Raw genomic sequence first — 19,006 nt, forward strand, 5'->3', positions numbered from 1 at the left:
ACGTCTAATTTCTGAAAGTCCTAGCCTAGTATCAGTCATTGTCTGTAGATCTAATTATCTAAAATATGTTGATTAATCCTAAAAAGTAGTCATTGTGTTTCTAGCAAAGACTTCTGGCAAAAGATGATGACTGATCCACTCAGCATGGCTAATTTGCTCCATATTTTGAAAACACACTTTCCAAACAAATTTTATCTGAATCTGCAAATTTTGGTTTTTATTAGCTTCCATCTGTATCTACTGCTTATAAAATTATCAATGTTATCAAATGAATAAATATTATAAATATCACCATGACTGCAACAATGTGAAAATATATCACTATCACAGAAATTAGTCGCTGGATAGAATAGGAAACAAATGTCAGTACAGGGTGGTTTTTGAAATAAGGCAAAAAGGCATGTGAACAAACAGAAGCTGGCTTTCAGTGTATTTTATCTGACCACTACCAGAACACGGTATACAATTGTTAACACACCCAGATGAGCTGAAGTACTATGGATGAGTCTATTTGTTTTTTGTCTTGTTCTTAAGGCCTTTCTATTTGCATTATGAACATCAAGTTACAACAATCACTTTAATTGCTGAAAAACAATATAAACTCCCATCCCTTACCTACAAAAATCAAAATGCCACAACAATTTTTTGAACATTGACCAAAAAAAAATTGAATCCAAAGAAACAATGTTCAAATTAACCACTTTTGTCAAGTGCTTGATCTTTATGGGGGACATTGATGACGAGTTGTATATTGCCCTGTCCTCATTGATTTCTTGTTTTCATTGACTTAAAGGGCTACAGTGAATAGACTAAATTTTTTAGCATTGATCTACAGCTAGGTAGATCTCATAGTATTGGTACACTTTACAGTAATGATTAAGGACAGTAGCCTTAAAGTGCACTTAGGAAGCATGGACTTCTTCCTGCATTTTGTGAAGGATGGAATGAGATTTAAGGTCAATGGGTTTTTTTGTCTAATCATCTGTCAATTCTCCTGTCAGCCAGTAAACAGTGACTTGAAAAAACATCAATAAAGTCTATGATTACTTTATTTCTTTAACTTTTTATGTCTTGTGTAAGCACTGTTGCCTCACAGCGCCAGAGACCCGGGTTCAATTCACACCTCAGGCGACTGTGTGGAGTTTGCACATTCTCCTCATATCTGCGTGGGTTTCCTCCGGGTGCTCCGGTTTCCTTCCACAATTCAAAAATGTGCAGATTAGGTGAATTGGCCATGCTAAATTGTCCGTGGTGTTAGGTGAAGGGGTAAGTGTGGGGGAATGGGTCTGGGTGGGTTGCGCTTCAGCGGGTCGGTGTGGACTTGTTGGGCCGAGGGGCCTGTTTCCACACTGTGAGTAATCTACTAGGTAAAGAGAACAGGTGACCTACTCCAAGAGCTCTGCCAGTATAATTTCTGAATGAATACTTAGAGATTCATCTTTAGTGCCCCATCAGATTTCCACTGCCTCTTTGTCAGGAGATGACTATCCTTTATTCATACGCCTTTTCACTAATTCCAACCATGGGCGGCACAGTGAGGACTTGTTGGACCGAAGGGCCTGTTTCCACACTGTAAGTAATCTAAAAAATGATCGGGAGCTCACTGATTAGGAGTAGGACCATGAACACTCATTGTAACACAACTTAACGTAGCATATTTGAGTTCAAGAATGTATTGCCTTCATACCAAATGAAGGCTGCAACTATGGTTCACAGTGAAAAAGGAGGACAGCTTCAGCTTGCAATTTCAGATGATTCAACCTATCAAGATTTGAAATTCCCCAGTCCAGGGTAAAGATACCTGTCATTCACATAATCTATACCCCTCATGATTTTGTAAACCTCTGCCATTCAGTGACATCATAACTGATCTGATAATTTGAGACTGCATTTTCCTACCTATTCCAACAAATTCCCTTAATGATTTAAAATCTGTCTATCCCAGCCTTGAATATATTTATGGCCCAGCCTTGCAAGTGCTCTATGGTAAAGAGTTCCAGAGATTTACTACCCATAGAAGAAACTCCTCCTCAGCTCCATCTTCAATGGTGATCCCCTATTCTGAGATTATGCTCTCTGATCATATGCTCTTCGAAGGGGAAACAATCTTTTCACATCTAGCCTGTTACGTTCCCTAAGAATTGTGTGTGTTTCATGCAGGTCACCTATCATCCTTCTAAATTCCAATCAGTACAGGCCTAATCTACCCAACATTAAGCTCGTAAAACAGTCCCTTCATACCATATCAACAAAGTCAACCTTCTCTGGACTGCCTTAATGCCAGTATATCTTTCTTTAAATAATGAGTCTACACTGTTGCTAGTGTTCCAGCTGTGGTCTGACTAGTGCCTTGTATAATTTTAGCAATAACTCCCTACATTTATATTCCAATCCCTTTGACATAAAGGTCAACATTTCACATGGTCGTCTAATTAGTAAGTTAGATCACATGGGATTCAGGGTGAGCTTGCAAATTGTTTACAAAAGCGGCTAAACAGCAGGAGACAAAGTGATGGTTGAAAGCCTGTTTTGTGGATTGGAGGCCTGTTATCAGCGGTGTTCCACAGGGATCGGTGCTAAATCTACTTTTGTGTGTAATTTATATAAATGAGTTAGAAGTGCATATAGAAGACATGTTTAGTAAGTTTCCAGACAATACCAAAATTGATGGCATAGTGGGCCGTGAAGTAGGTTATCTAAGATTACAAAGAGATCTTGATCAATTGGGTTAATGGAATGAGGACTGGCAGATGGAGTTTAATTTGGATAAATGCAAGGAATTACATTTTGGTAAAACAACTAAGATCATGATTATACAATTAAAAGTAGGGCCTTAGGTAATGTTAGGCAAAAGTGAGGTCTGCAGATGCTGGAGATTAGAGACAAGATTAAAGTGGTGCTAGAAATTGATTCTTGATGAAGAGCTCCTGCCTGAAACATCGATTTTCCTGCTCCTCGGATGCTGCCTGACCTGCTGTGCTTTTCCAGCACCACTCTAATATTGACCCTTAGGTAGTGTTGTAGAACAAAGAGACCTAGGGGTTCAGGTACATAATTCTTTGAAGTTGCATCACATGTTGACAGGGTAGTCAAGAAGTCATTTAGCATGCTTGCTCAGAGTATAGGAGTTGGGACACTACATTGAGGTTGCACAAGACTTTGGTAGGCCTCTTCTGTAGTACTGTGTCCCATTTCTGGTTGCCTTGTTATTGGAAGGATATTATTAAATTAGCGAGGGTTAAGAAAAGATTTACCAGGAATGGAGGGTTTGAGTTATAAGGCAAGGCTGGATAAGCTGGGACTTTTCTCTCTCTGCAGTATAGGATGCTGAGGGGTACCTTAAAGTGGTTTATAAAATAATGAGGGGTACAGATTATGTGGATGACAAGTGTCTTTTCCAAAGGGTGGGTATTTCAAGACTAGGGAGCATATTTTTAAGATGAGAGGAGAAAGACTTAAAAAAGACATCAGGGACAACTTTTTTTTTAACAGAGTGAGTGGTTCATGTGTGGAATAAACTTCCAGAGGAATTGGTGGATGTGAATACAGTTATAATGTTTAAAAGACATTTGGATAAGTATGTGAATAAGAAATGTTTGGAGGGATAGGAGCCAAGCCCAGACAGGTGGGACCAGTTTAATTGGAGATTATGGTTGGCATGGACTGGTTGGACCTAAAGGTCTGTTTCCGTGCTCTATGATTCTATAACATTCCATTTGTCTTCCCTATAACCCACTGAATGCGGATGTTAGCTTTTAGTGATTAATGAACAAGGACTCCCAAATCCCTCTGTTCTGGAGTTTTCTACAGTCTTTCTCAATTTAAATAATATTCACTGTAAAATATTACAGCTATAGTGAAAAATAAAGTTGTGAAGGGAATTGAAAAAAAGAACAGTTGTATTAAAATTGAGGCATTGCTCGACTGGGAGCCAAAATAGGTCACAAACACGGTGGTGGCAGCTTAAATTAAGTTGATGTGTACAAGCAGGCCTGAAATTTATGAAGAGTCAAATACGGGAGGGGTGAATCAGGAAGACATTGAATAAGTTAAGTCTTAAAATTACAAAAGCATAAATGAGAGTTTCAGCAGCATATGAGCAGACAGTATAGTCGTGGTGATATTAAATTCAACAGCCTCAAACACTTCTGGTCCAATAACGCACAGCACTGTTTCCACTAAAGCGACTCAAAGAGATGCAGGGTGACTGTATTCGACTGCTGCTCTCTTCTGTTAATTGTGACCATAACATCCTTGTTCCAATCTATTAAACTGTGTTTTCCATAATTGAATCGCTGGAAATAAATGTAAACTGCAACAGTGAGAAATAAGCAGCATTTTGAGTGAGACACACAGACCATTTGAATTTAAGGCACGAGTCTGATTTTTGATGGGTGAGCAATGGAACTATGGAGACTTGAGCAGTCTGAGAGTTTGATGATGGAATGAGTAGGAGGTGGATCATTTGAAAGTGTATTCAATGCATTCTTATGAAGTCAGTGAAATGTTTGTGGCACTGTAGCAAAGTTCTTTGGACCAGAGATCACAAATTCATCTCCCTAGTCAAATCCTTTCAATCAATTTGCAAAGTATACTTTGAGAGTTTCTGAAGAAGCTTGACATCTTTCCTCTGACATCCTTGGCCAAAGACACCTGCATTAATATCTGGTTAATCACATTGTTAAGGTTTAATGTCCTTATTTAAGGTTAAGGGAGGAAGGTTGTGGCTATTAGTTGTCTAAACAGATCTAAATCGACAATTGTGACATTGGGTGGCAGAGAGGGATAAAATTGAAAAAGTTAAAGAAATTCTATTGTCAAAGAAATCAACTGCATATCTTGGTTTCAATTACAACAAGAGGCTTAGAGTCTGATGTGGGGTTTTCCTCCAACACGTATTTTACTGGTGGTAGAGTAGGGTTAATAAAATATATTAAAAAATCTCATTAGTTAATTAGAAAACAATAAGGATGACAGGACAGGTGACATGTCACAGCTACAGCATGTAGAAGTTCCTGGATGCCAGTTTGGTCTCGAGCAAATACGTGTGCAGCCAATTGCAGACATTTAAACAGCGTGACTTCTCATTTATGAACTACTGGCAGTCTGGCACATCAGGGAGGGGATATTTAAGAATACACAGAATACATACATTCCAATGAGTAGAAAAACTTTTAAGGGACTGATCGACCGTAAGTGGTTGATTAAAAAAAATTCAAATTTAAAGAAAATGCACATAATTATGCAAAGACAGTTGAAAAGTTAGACATTAGAGAGAACATAAAAAGCAAAGAATGACCAAATATTTAATAAGGAAGACAAAAATAGAACATGAGTAGAAGTTAGTCACATAGCTAGTTTTACATGATGATACTTTTTAAAAACATCCACTCCAGCTGGAAAGTGGAATGAAGATGAGGTTAGGATCGAGAAAATCTTTGATGCCACCAGCACATAATTTGCACTTATGTAAAATTATTAATGTTGTAGCATATTTCAAGGTACTATATAATCATTTGGAAAATAGACGCATAGCTATGTAAGGAAAGTTGTGGAGAGATTCATTACTAAGGAAAACAACACATACGGATCAAATATTGAACTACAGAAGCAATCACCCCAATATCCACAAATGAAGCTGCATCAGAACATTATTCCAATGAGCCAACACACACTGCAGCACAGAGGATCTAAACAGAGCAGAGGAAAAGCACTTATACAGAGTATTCAAAAAGAATAGGTACCCAAAGAACACAGTCCGCAGATTTCTCAGCAACAAGTCCAAACAAGCAGACAAAACACACCCAGGAACCTTAACCACTCTCCCCTACATCAAAGATGGAAATGACTGCCAGACTACTCAGACCCCTTGGCATCATGGTAGCCCACAAACCCACCAACACAGGAAAACAGCAGCTAATGAACTTGAATGACCCTATACAGACAACAAGCAAAACTAATGTCATTTACAAGGACTGTAACAAACACTACATTGGACAACAGACAGAAAACTAGCCACCAGGATACATGAACAACAACTAGCCATAAAATGACATGAGCTCTCTCACTAATATCCTTACATATAGATGAGGAAGGACACTATTTCAACTGGGACAACACATCCATGCTAGGACAAGCCAAACAGAGACATGCATGACAATTCCTAGAAGCACGGCATTCCAACCGGCATTCTATCAACAAACACATTGACTTGGACCTAATTTACCACCCACTGAGAAAAAGAACAGGAAGTGACATCACCAACCCAAAGAAATCCAAACATATAAATAGAAAGCCGGAATCATCAGCAACGCTTTGTCTGAAGGTCACTGAAGATGTTATCTAGTATGGTGACGAAACATCTGAAAATGAACCTTCCAGCTCAGCAAGCAAACCTATATCCAAATCTCTTCCCTATTCAGTGGTTTTTAATTCATGCAGTTTTCAAATGTAATAAGTTGAGATCAATATGCTCCCCACACTTAATGATTACTTTGTATGGTGCAAATAACATTAAAAGGTATGGAACCATGCTTAACGAATTGCAACAGGTGACTAAGAGTTTATTGATCATTACTAAATTATAGGCTTATAGAAATCAATAAAAAAAAACATTACATGTAGAACAATTCAGCTTTCTCAATTCTTAACAGGAACAAATTAGTTCACATCTAATGACTTATGCATTGTCCATAATCAACTATTTTTTTGTAATTCATTTTCAGAATATGTGCATCATTAGCAAGGCCAATTTAAGAAAAAAATCAACTTTCCATACCTTTAACTGAGCAGCTGAAAAGGTCATTTCAGAGACAGATAAGTGTTAATCAAAGTGTTGTTGGTCTGAAGTCAAGTACAGGCCAGACTGCCTATGGTCATGAGCGACCAACTAATAGTTCCGTGATTACTCTTACAAATACTATATCCAATGTGATAGCAGTATTGAAATTAATGTACCTGGATTATAAATTCTTTTTGATTATTCAGCAGCAACATATCTATTATGCTAACTTTTCTAAACACGATATGCTACCAATTTTCTGGTCAATAATTTAGAGTGTCACAATGGCTTACACTGCTAACTTACAGCACCAGGGATCTAGGTTCGATTCCAGCTTTCGGTGACTGTGTGGAACTTGTACATTCTCCTCTTGTCTTCATTCATTTCAGCCAGGTGCTCGAAATTCATCCCACGTGCAGGCTAGCTGGATGAGCCATGGTAAATGCAAGGTTATGGGGAGAAGGTGAGATGCTCTTCTGAGGGTCTGTGCAGACTTGATGGGTCAAATGGACTTTTCCTGCATTGTAGGAATTCTGTGATCTATGTATAAAAAGTAAATAACTGATATGTATAGAAACTACAATTGATCCTAGCAGCTCCAGATTATGGAGTTTAAAAACTGGTCAGGATTCTTGATCGGATTGCTACCTCACACATACTGCTAGAAATATAAACTTATATCATAGAATAGAATCATAATCATAGAATCCCTGCAATGGAAACAGACCATTCGGCCCATCAAATCCACACCAACCCACCAGGAGCATCCCACCCCTCTAGTCTATCCCTACAACTCTGCGTTTCCCATGGTAAATCCACCTAGCCAGCACAACTTTGGACGCTATGAGCAATTTAGCATGGCTACTCCACCTATCCTTGAGGAGAAAGTGAGGTCTGCAGATGCTGGAGATCAGAGCTGAAAACGTGTTGCTGGAAAAGCGCAGCAGGTCAGGCAGCATCCAGGGAACAGGAGAATCGACGTTTCGGACATAAGCCCTTCTTCAGGAATGAGGAAAGTTTGTCCAGCAGGCTAAGATAAAAGATAGGGAGGAGGGACCTGGGGGAGGGGCGTCGGAAATGTGATAGGTGGAAAGAGGTCAAGGTGAGGGTGATAGGTCAGACTGGGATGGGGGCAGAGAGGTCAGGAAGAAGATTGCAGGTTAGGAAGGCGGTGCTGAATTCGATGGATTTGACTGAGACAAGGTGGGGGGGAGGGGAAATGAGGAAACTGGTGAAATCCGAGTTCATCCCTTGTGGTTGGAGGGTTCCTAGGCGGAAGATGAGGCGCTCTTCCTCCAACCGTTGTGTTGTTGTGGTCTGGCGATGGAGGAGTCCAAAGACCTGCATATCCTTGGTGGAGTGGGAGGGGGAGTTGAAGTGTTGAGCCACAGGGTGGTTGGGTTGGTTGATCCGGGTGTCCCAGAGGTGTTCTCTGAAACGCTCCGCAAGTAGCCGGCCTGTCTCCCCAATATAGAGGAGGCCACATCGGGTGCAGAGGATGCAATAGATGATGTGTGTGGAGGTGCAGGTGAATCTGTGGCGGATATGGAAGTTTCCTTTGGGGCCTTGGAGGGAGGTGAGGGGGGAGGTGTGGGCGCAAGTCTTGCACCTCCTGCGGTTGCAGGGGAAGGTGCCGGGAGAGGAGGTTGGGTTGGTGGGGGGTGTGGATCTGACAAGGGAGTCACGGAGGGAGTGGTCTTTACGGAATGCTGATAGGGGAGGAGAGGGAAATATATCCTTGGTGGTGGGGTCCGTTTGGAGGTGGCGGAAATGACGGCGGATAATGCACTGTACATGGAGATTGGTGGTGTGGTAGGTGAGGACCAGTGGGGTTCTGTCCTGGTGGCGGGGCTCAAGGGCGGAGGAGCGGGAAGTGGAAGAGATGCGGTGGAGGGCATCGTCGACCACGTCGGGGGGCAAATTGCGGTCCTTGAAGACGGAGGCCATCTGGGTTGTACGTTTTTGGAACTGGTCCTCCTGGGAGCAGATGCGGAGGAGTCGAAGGAATTTGGAGAATGGGATGGCGTTTTTACAGGGGGTAGGGTGGGAGGAGGTGTAGTCCAGGTAGCTGTGGGAGTCGGTCGGTTTGTAGTAGATGTCCGTGTTGATTCGGTCGCCTGAGATAGAAATAGAAAGGTCGAGGAAGGGGAGGGAGGAATCTGAGACAGTCCAGGTGAATTTGAGGTCGGGGTGGAAGGTGTTGGTGAAGTGGACCCTCCTTCGACTGACTGAACTGGTCCTCACCCTGAACAACTTCTCTTTCCAATCCTCCCACTTCCTCCAAACGAAAGCAGTAGCCATGGGCACCCGCATGGGCCCCAGCTATGCCTGCCTCTTCGTAGGATATGTGGAACAGTCCATCTTCCGCAACTACACTGGCCCCACCCCCCACCTTTTCCTCCGCTACATCGATGACTGTATCGGCGCCGCCTCGTGCTCCCATGAGGAGGTTGAACAGTTCATCCACTTCACCAGGCCTCCTTCTTCAAGGACCGCAATTTCCCCCCCGACGTGGTCGACGATGCCCTCCACCGCTTCTCTTCCACTTCCCGCTCCTCCACCCTTGAGCCCCGCCCCTCCAACCGCCACCAGGACAGAACCCCACTGGTCCTCACCTTCCACCCCACCAATCTCCATGTACAGCGCATCATCTGCCGTCATTTCCGCCACCTCCAAACGGACCCCACCACCAAGGATATATTTCCCTCCCCTCCCCTATCAGCATTCCGTAAAGACCACTCCCTCCGTGACTCCCTCGTCAGATCCACACCCCCCCACCAACCCAACCTCCACTCCCGGCACCTTCCCCTGCAACCGCAGGAGGTGCAAGACTTGCGCACACACCTCCCCCTCACCTCCATCCAAGGCCCCAAAGGAAACTTCCATATTCGCCACAGATTCACCTGCACCTCCACACACATCTATTGCATCCTCTGCACCCGATGTGGCCTCCTCTATATTGGGGAGACAGGCCGGCTACTTGCGCAGCGTTTCAGAGAACTCCTCTGGGACACCCGGACCAACCAACCCAACCACCCTGTGGCTCAACACTTCAACTCCCCCTCCCACTCCACCAAGGATATGCAGGTCTTTGGACTCCTCCATCGCCAGACCACAACAACACGACGGTTGGAGGAAGAGCGCCTCATCTTCCGCCTAGGAACCCTCCAACCACAAGGGATGAACTCGGATTTCACCAGTTTCCTCATTTCCCCTCCCCCCACCTTGTCTCAGTCAAATCCATCGAATTCAGCACCGCCTTCCTAACCTGCAATCTTCTTCCTGACCTCTCCGCCCGCACCCCAGTCTGACCTATCACCCTCACCTTGACCTCTTTCCACCTATCACATTTCCGACGCCGCTCCCCCAGGTCCCTCCTCCTTACTTTTTATCTTAGCCTGCTGGACAAACTTTCCTCATTCCTGAAGAAGGGCTTATGTCCGAAACGTCGATTCTCCTGTTCCCTGGATGCTGCCTGACCTGCTGCGCTTTTCCAGCAACACGTTTTCTACTCCACCTATCCTGCATATCTTTGGACTGTGGGAGGAAACTGGAGTACCTGGAAATGCCAGGAGAATGTGAAAACCCCACACAGTCGCCCAAGGGTGAAATGGCACCTCGATCCTTGGCGTTGTGACAAAGCAGTGCAAACTACTGAGCCACTGTGCTGTATGTAGTGCCTAATTGTACAATGTTTGATTATAAGAGTCTGGTAACTGATCTATGCTCATTTTGCTTGGGTAGACTTAGAAAAATAAACAACATTGTAGAAAGTTGGATATCTGATGTAATAAACATTTCAGGATAATGCGAGTAAAGCCTGTTCCATACACAGAAACTGGTGTAATGGCTACACAGCTCTGAAACATAAAATAGTCAAGATTAGAGTGATGCTGGAAAAGCACAGCAGGTCAGGCAGCATCCGAGGAGCAGGAAAATCGACGTTTCAGGCAAAAGCCCTGCATCAGGAAAATATACAACCTTATCATACAGAGCCAGATGATTTTTGGGCTTAGCTGCCATCCTTTCTTTCACTTACAGTCAAAGAGCCTGGCAACTGTTAAGGTTCTTAGCCCAAATAACTACACAGTAGGTACACTAAAAGCCATAAGCTGACAAGAAGGCTGAATTTCATCGAGGGAGAAGGAGTGGATGAAGAAAAAAATTCAAACAAAATTCTTGTGAAGTAACTGACTTTCTGCTGCTTCCCATCTTTGCAGTCCTCATTTCACTATCCTAAACTAATGCTTGCATAATCCCTTATGTTGATCATTGGTTACCCCTGTATCTCATATTTTTTGTTTCTTTCTCCCTTTCTCTCTCTCTAATTCCCCTTCTCTTTCTCCTATACTTCTTTCTTTGTCCCTTTTTTAAAAATCCATTTTGTTTCTATTTATCCCTATATGTCTTTCTATCTTAGAATCATACTGTAGAGAAGAGACCATTTCGTCCAAAGTCTGCAATGACAAAACTACTCTAAGTCAACACTTGACATATGGCCTTGAACATTATGACATTTTAGGTTCTCACCCAAGTGCTTCATAAAATTTGTGAGGCTTCCTACCTCCCCTTCCAGCCAGTGCATTCCAGATTCCCACCACCCTCTGGGTGAATACAAAATTTCAAATTCTTTCTAAACCATCTGCATTTCACCTGAAAATTATGCCCCCTTGTTATTCACCCTTCGACTGAAGGAGACAATCACTACCGATTCACCCTGTTCAACTTCTCTTCATTGCTTAAGTACTCCATCCCAGGCAAGACACTGTAATTCTCCTCTGCACCCCTCCATTGTAATCATATCATTCCTAAACTGCAGCAGCGAGAACTGCACACAGTACTCCAGCTGTGAAAAAACCCACATTTAGTGCAGCTGCAACATAATCCCTCTGCTTTTATAATCTATGCCACAACTAATAAACATGTGGAGGTGCCGGTGTTGAACTGGGGTGGACAAAGGTAAAAATCACACAACACTAGGTTATAGTCCAACAGGTTTATTTGGAAGCACTAGCTTTCTGAGCACTGCTCCTTCGTCAGGTAGCTAGTGTAACAGGATCTATGAATTCTGTGTTCTATGATCCTGCTCTACCAGCTACCTGACGATGCAGCAGCGTTCCAAAAGCTTGAACTTTCAAATAAACCTGTTGGATTATAACCTGGCGTTGTACGATTTTTAATAACAAAGACAAGTGTCCCATATGCCTTCTTAACGGATTAAGCTGTCTTGCTGCTTTCAGGGAATGTTTAAGCATTCGAAGATCCCTCTTTCCTCTGAGCTTCCTAGTATCCTGCCATTCATTGAGTACTCCCTTGTCCACTTATTTCTTCCAAGGGGCATCTGCTCACACTTTTCAAAGTTACATTCCATCTTTCACTCACAGGCCAATCTGACCAATTCACCTATATTCTCCTGAAACGTAAGACCTTCTTCCTCACTGTCGACCACCTGGCCAATCTTTGTTATTGCAAATGTACTTTTCATCCCCCCACATTTTCTGCTATACCGTTCATGTATATCACAAACAATACGGGACCCAGCACTGATTCCTGCAGTAGGTCGCTGGATGCAAACAACCTTCAACCATCACTCTCTGTCTCTACTAAGTCAATTTTGGATCCAACCTGCCAAGTTACCCTTTTTCCACATTCTGTTATTTTCTCAACCAGTCTCTCATGTGGGACATTGTCAAAGGCTTTGCTGAAATCCATATAATCTATATCAACTATCCCCATCTTAACATCTTATGTATAATAATCTCATTAAAAGGCATGCATTGGGATATCCTATTCCAGATGTCACATTTTGTTATTGATGCTTAACTACCAATCTGGTTGATTTGTACCTGCAACCTAGCAAGCATATTCTTAAATGGAGAGTTTCTTGTCTAAATAATAATTACTGATCTAAGTTATGTTTGCTTAATGACAGTTAAATGTTTGAGCATTAAAATGCCACAATCCACATTCCATATTACATGGTCTGGCATTCATATCTTTACTGAACAGCATATTTTTGGACTTTATGAAAATAATGCAGTAGGAGATCTCTGACTCTGCGCAAAAGTATTGTATTCAGCATGTGCTCATTAATTTAAAATGTACCAGTATGCTAAGTAAAATATGCTAATTGCTCATAAAGCCTGAAATTTACAACAGTTAGAATTGACCTTTGTTTAACCTCCACAGTTTAGGGGTAGCTACAATTAGCTAGATTAGTTCATAATTCTTTTGAAATGTTTATTTGAAATGGCTTGTAGGTTATTTTTGACCTCTTTATGCAGCCACTATTATCTAGATCTTGTACTGTATCACGTTTCTTTCTTTATTGTCTCTTAAAAATGCTTCTAACCTCCAATGTTATTTTGTTTCAGCTTCCAACTTAATTCTCCTGCATTCTTGCTTAAATACGCAAGACACTGCTCTTCTAATCTTAAAAATGATAGGTAGTGACATTATTTAACACATTAATGTAAAATTCCTCTGCTACTTGTTAGTTTTTGTATATGTACTGAAGTACTTAGCAGAAACTGGGAAAAAGACTAGAGCAATAATTCTGTCAGTAAAACAGTCAGACAAACAGGCACTGGTGGTTCTGAGACGGTGCCCTCGGGAGTTCCCTCATCTTCGAGGACTCCAATAATTTTGTCACAATCTGAAAGTGCAGAAAACGCATGTGTACAGGGCTCTACGAAAACATCTTATTGAAGCAATTACTTTTTAATGCCAAATTTAATGTCATCTAATGTAGTGATGAGGACACAGCACTAACAGATTAGGAAAACAAAATTCCTGCTTTTAATTATCATACTTGGGGTGGCTAGTAACTGGCTCAGCTTTAATGCCTCCCTTCACCTATGGCCAAATAACCTCCCTCCTGATATTCATTGCAAAAATGCACACTTAGAAAACTGCCACCGAATAAGGTTGTGAAGAGTAGTTGGAATTCCACCATTCAATAGTAAAAACTTTCAGGAAATCAGACTAGAAAATGAGTAGGAAATCGTAGAAAGAACCAAATCGGAAATTTCATATGGAAAACAAATAATCCTGTCATTGTTTAAAATAATCTTTGCAAAGTGGAAAATTCACTGCCAGAGCCATTCTGGCTCGCTAACTCTAACTGCTTTTATCTTGGTCTGACAACCTTTTCATCATTTTTTTTAAAAAATGTGTTCCTCTTTGTTCTTCTGTCTTTGAACTATATCTCGCCTATTCTGTCAAGCTTTTTCTTTTACTCTCGCTTTGTTTCTTAAATCTTGTCCTGTCATATCAACTATACTGTTCTTTTTGTACTCTATGACTCCAACACGTTTCATTGTCTATGTTCTGTTTACAGCTTCACCTCACTCTTTCATTTCTCTTTATTACTTTCTCTACCTATTTCTCTAAATAGCTTCCTTTGTTTCTTCCATCCATTGCACTGGCTTTGTTTTAGTCTAGTCTTCCCTTCCTTTTCCATCCCACACCTCTGTCTCTGTCCTTTATGAGGAGGTGTCAGTGTTGGACTAGGGTGAACAAGGTTAAAAATCACACAACACTAGGATATAGTCCAACAGGTTTATTTGGAAGTACTAGCTTTCGGAGCGCTGCTCCTTCATCAGGTAGCTAGTGTTCTTTAACAGTTTATCTGTCACTCTCAGATTCTAAACCTCCCTTGCATCTCTGTATGATTATTACATCTGCCTGTATCAATTCATCTCAGACACTTGTACTATAACCAGAATTTAATGCCACACCCCACACTGCAACCCCGTAACTGTCTAGTTCAATGTCAGACATGCTTGTGGTGTGATTCACAGAGCAGAGGAATTGCCCATCAAAAGTTCAAACATGCTACGCAATTCCCATGGAAGTCCTTGCCCCAGGAGTTTCAGAGTCTTGATGCAGATGTTGGGTCATTTGTCTAGTTAACAACCTGCAGACCAAAGGTCTTAACCTTTGTTTATCTATGTTTGCCTTAATTCTCAGTCTCAGCTTAGTGACCACTCTCTCTGTCTTCCAATTTCTCCCTATCAATTTATTTGTCCTTCTAGCTCTCTCTCTCGTTCTCATACTTGCTATCTCTTATTTCTCTGTCTTTCAGTCTGTCACTCTATGTCATTACCTGTTCTTTTACATACAAGTTATTCCATTTGTATTGCGTAATTTGACTTTGTCTCCTGTATTGCCACATTCCTGACATTGAACTTTTGTGAGATACTTTCATAATGGAATGTTACTGCCCTCTATCGATTGTCACACAAGCTGTCATAAACTAATGAAGACAGAAAATGATGGAAATGCTCAGCAGATCTAGGAGCAACTGTGAAGGGAGTAATACAGTTAATGGTTCAGGATGATTTTTTTATATCAGAACTCAACATTTCTGGAGAGTTCGCAGACCCTCTGAGTACCATAAATTCTATTGGTTTCCAAAGTAAACACACTGACCATGAAATTTTCAAAAGGTCTGCCAATTACTATTAAACAATGCTAATTTTCAATATAAAAGATGGAGGAAATTCATATGCAAATCACTTTGTCATTTTTCTGATCCTATCCTTAAATATTCTCACCTCCTAAATTGAGTGATGCCTTCACCAAACTTTCTGATTTTGTTAGCATAGTTACAGTTTTCTCCATTTAAAAGAAGAGTGAATGTGAGTATTCTGTATTTCAGACTGGGCAGGAAATCTTAATTATAAGAACAGCAGAACCCAAATTTATACTTGTGATTTTTATGGCAATTTGTGAACATAGTTAAAATTGTTCCTCTCTGTATTTTCTGTACCCTTGAATTCATTTTTACAGCATCAGAATGACATAGTAAAAACTGAAAAATTTCCAATACTGTAATTTCTTAAAACATGAGGGAAAAGATGAAGGATTATAGTGAGATGCCTGGAAAATGAAATTGAGGCGTGTCAGATCAGCCATGATCATATTGAATAATGGAGCAGGCTTAAGGAACGAAAGAGTTTACTCCTGTCCATATTACTTGTGGTCTTTGTCAATCCCCTTCAACACCTTATATAGCTCAATTAGGTCTGCTCTCATTCTTCCAAATTTCAGAGACTTTAAGCAATATTTGTTCAATCTCTCTTCATTGGTTAGTAATAGCTACTAATTTGACTATTCATAAGTTACTTTCAGATTGAAAGTAAATAGGGGAATTATTTACAGGTTACAACCTAAAACACCAGTATAACAGTTTTACAAATCTAATTAAGAACTAAGCAAATAAAATAGAGTTGCAGGGTCAGATGATGAATGATGAGAGAGCTGTCGGATCCAATGCAATTCAGAATAACTTCTGCAGCAAGTGTTGGTTGCTTGAGGAACTCTAGCTCAGAACTGATGAGTTGGAGTCTGAGCTTTGAATACTGCAACACACCTGGGAGAGGCAGAGTTACTTGGACAGTGTTTCAGGAGGCAGTCACACCCCTTAGATTAACTGCTTCGAATTCAGTCAGTGGTCAGAAACAGGAGGGTGTGACTATGAAGAGAGACAAGTAGAGGGATCCAGGATCAAAGAGTCACATCACTTGAGCTTGTCTAACAGTTCTGAGACTCTTGCTCCCTGTAAGGATGATACTGGGGTCTTTATCCTGATGAAGGGCTTACTCAAAACGTCGATTCTCCTGCTCTTCGGATGCTGCCTGACCTGCTGTGCTTTTCCAGCACCATACTCTCAACTCTGATCTCCAGCATTTGCAGTCCTCACTTTCACCTTCAGAAAATAAGCAAACTGACTAGAATTCCTTTATTCATGGACTCAGTGGGCCAAACAGCTTTCGAATAGGCTGTAACCATTCTGATTCTATGAATTATATTAGCGAAGACCTCCTCTGTTCTGAAAAAAGGTGTTCATGATTTTATTACATACAAAAAAAATTCACAATTACCTGTGTTACAAAAAGAAACCCAAAGAATTGTTTCCTAAGTTACTGATTGTTCAAGATATTTGCCTTTGTAAATCATAAAATGTGTATACAGCATCATAAAGTCTTCAGAATTGCCTTTTTATGCTATGTTCCCATTAATTTGTATTTATCTGAAGTTATTAGCTTATCATAATACTAGTTGAATGAGCTCTGTACCATTTCTGATTTAGGATTTATCCTTTAATGAGGAAACAGAGTTTAAAGAAATGTCCTCTCCAAACTGCCAGACACATGAAATTAAACAGGCCAAAATGACAATTAAGAAAAATGAATATACATTGGACTGAATTTGCTGAGGCTTCAAGGAACAGTTTGCCTAGCCTGGGCTGAAGCCCACACCCACATTTCCCTCTCATTTCCTCTGCAACTATTGGAAATTCACAACTCTAAAGAAAGAAATGCAGTGAAAAGACCACATTACAACCAATGTCTAACCACTTTCTCAGTAGCTGTATTTTTCAATTATACTGTTGCAGGTGAATACTTATCTTACATTGCCACCTATAGGAAAATTGATGTACTTTAGACATACAGTCTGTGTCACTGAGCTTAATGACAACCAGTGGGCTGATTACTTGTGTAGAGTCATAGAGATGTACAGCATGGAAATAGACCCTTCGGTCCAACCTGTCCACGCCGACCAGATATCCCAACCCAATCTAGTCCCACCTGCCAGCACCCGGCCCATATTCCTCCAAACAATTCCTATTCATATACCCATCCAAATGCCTCTTAAATATTGCAATTGTACCAGCCTCCACCACATCCTCTGGCAGCTCATTCCATACACGAACCACCCTCTGCATGGAAAAGTTGCCCCTTAGGTCTCTTTTATATCTTTCCCCTCTCACCCTAAACCTATGCCCTCTAGTTCTGGACTCCCCGATCCCAGGGAAAAGACTTTGTCTATTTATCCTATCCATGCCCTTCATAATTTTGTAAACCTCTATAAAGTCACCCCTCAGCCTCCGACGCCCCAGGGAGAACAGCTCCTGCCTGTTCAGCCTCTCCCTATAGCTCAAATCCTCCAACCATGACAACATCCTTGTATATCTTTTCTGAACCCTTTCATCTTTCCGATAGGAAGGAGACCAGAACTGCATGCAGTATTCCAACAGTGGCCTAACCAATGTCCTGTACAGCCACAACATGACCTCCCAACTCCTGTACTCAATACTCTGACGAATAAAGGAAAGCATACCAAATGCCTTCTTCACTATCCTATCTACCTGCGACTCCATTTTCAAGGAGCTATGCACAGAAGCTATGCAGCTTCCCACAGAATCTGCACTCCAAGGTCTCTTTGTTCAGCAACACTCCCTAGGACCATACCATTAAGTGCATAAGTCCTGCTAAGATTTGCTTTCCCAAAATGCAGTACCTCGCATTTATCTGAATTAAACTCCATCTGCCACTTCTCAGTCCATTGGCCCATCTGGTCCAGATCCTGTTGTAATCTGAGGTAACCCTCTTCGCTGTCCACTACACCTCCAATTTTGGTGAGATCTGCAAACTTACTAACTCTACCTCTTATGCTCGCATCCAAATCATTTATGTAAATGACAAAAATAGAGGGCCCAGCACTGATCCTTGTGGCACTCCAATGGTCACAGGCCTCCAGTCTGAAAAACAACCCTCCACTACCACCCTCTGTCTTCTACCTTTGAACCAGTTCTGCATCCAAATGGCTAGTTCTCCCTTTATTCCATGAGATCTAACCTTGCTAATCAGTCTCCCATGGGGAAACTTGTCGAACGCCTTACTGATGTCCATATGGATCACATCTACTGCTCTGCCTTCAAAAATCTTCTTTGTTACTTCTTCAAAAAACTCAATCAAGTTTGTGAGACATGATTTCCCACGCACAAAGCCATGTTGACTATCCCTAATCAGTTCTTGTCTTTCCAAATACATGTACATCCTGTCCCTCAGGATTCCCTGCAACAACTTGCCCACCACTGAGGTCAGGCTCACCGGTCTAAAGTTCCCTGGCTTGTCTTTACCACCCTTCTTAAACAGTGGCACCACATTTGCCAACCTCCAGTCTTCCGGCACCTCACCTGTGACCATCGATGATTCAAATATATCAGCAAAAGGCCCAGCAATCACTTTTCTAGCTTCCCACAGAGTTCTCGGTTACACCTGATCATGTCCTGTGGATTTATCCACCTTTAACCATTTCAAGACATCCAGCACAGTCTATATCTTCCATATCCTTTTCCACAGTAAATACTGATGCAAAATATTCATTTAGTATCTCCCCTATTTTCTGTGGCTCCACACAAATGGTGCCTTGCTG

At 41.5% G+C, this 19,006-nt stretch overlaps 1 long non-coding RNA gene across 1 annotated transcript in view; it reads right to left on the reverse strand.

Annotated features, from left to right (window-relative positions):
- The window catches only part of LOC148150472 (uncharacterized), a 112,118-nt gene that overhangs the window by 79,670 nt on the left and 13,442 nt on the right, over nucleotides 1–19,006 (reverse strand). Inside the window, exon 2 of the long non-coding RNA XR_015757033.1 lies at nucleotides 7,075–7,321. This is a non-coding gene — a long non-coding RNA (uncharacterized LOC148150472). The remainder of the gene's footprint in view (nucleotides 1–7,074; nucleotides 7,322–19,006) is intronic.

Source organism: Chiloscyllium plagiosum, unplaced genomic scaffold, assembly GCF_037043375.1.
Source record: "Chiloscyllium plagiosum isolate Xiang-an unplaced genomic scaffold, Cpla_swu_hap1 HiC_scaffold_4, whole genome shotgun sequence".
NCBI lineage: Eukaryota > Metazoa > Chordata > Chondrichthyes > Orectolobiformes > Hemiscylliidae > Chiloscyllium > Chiloscyllium plagiosum.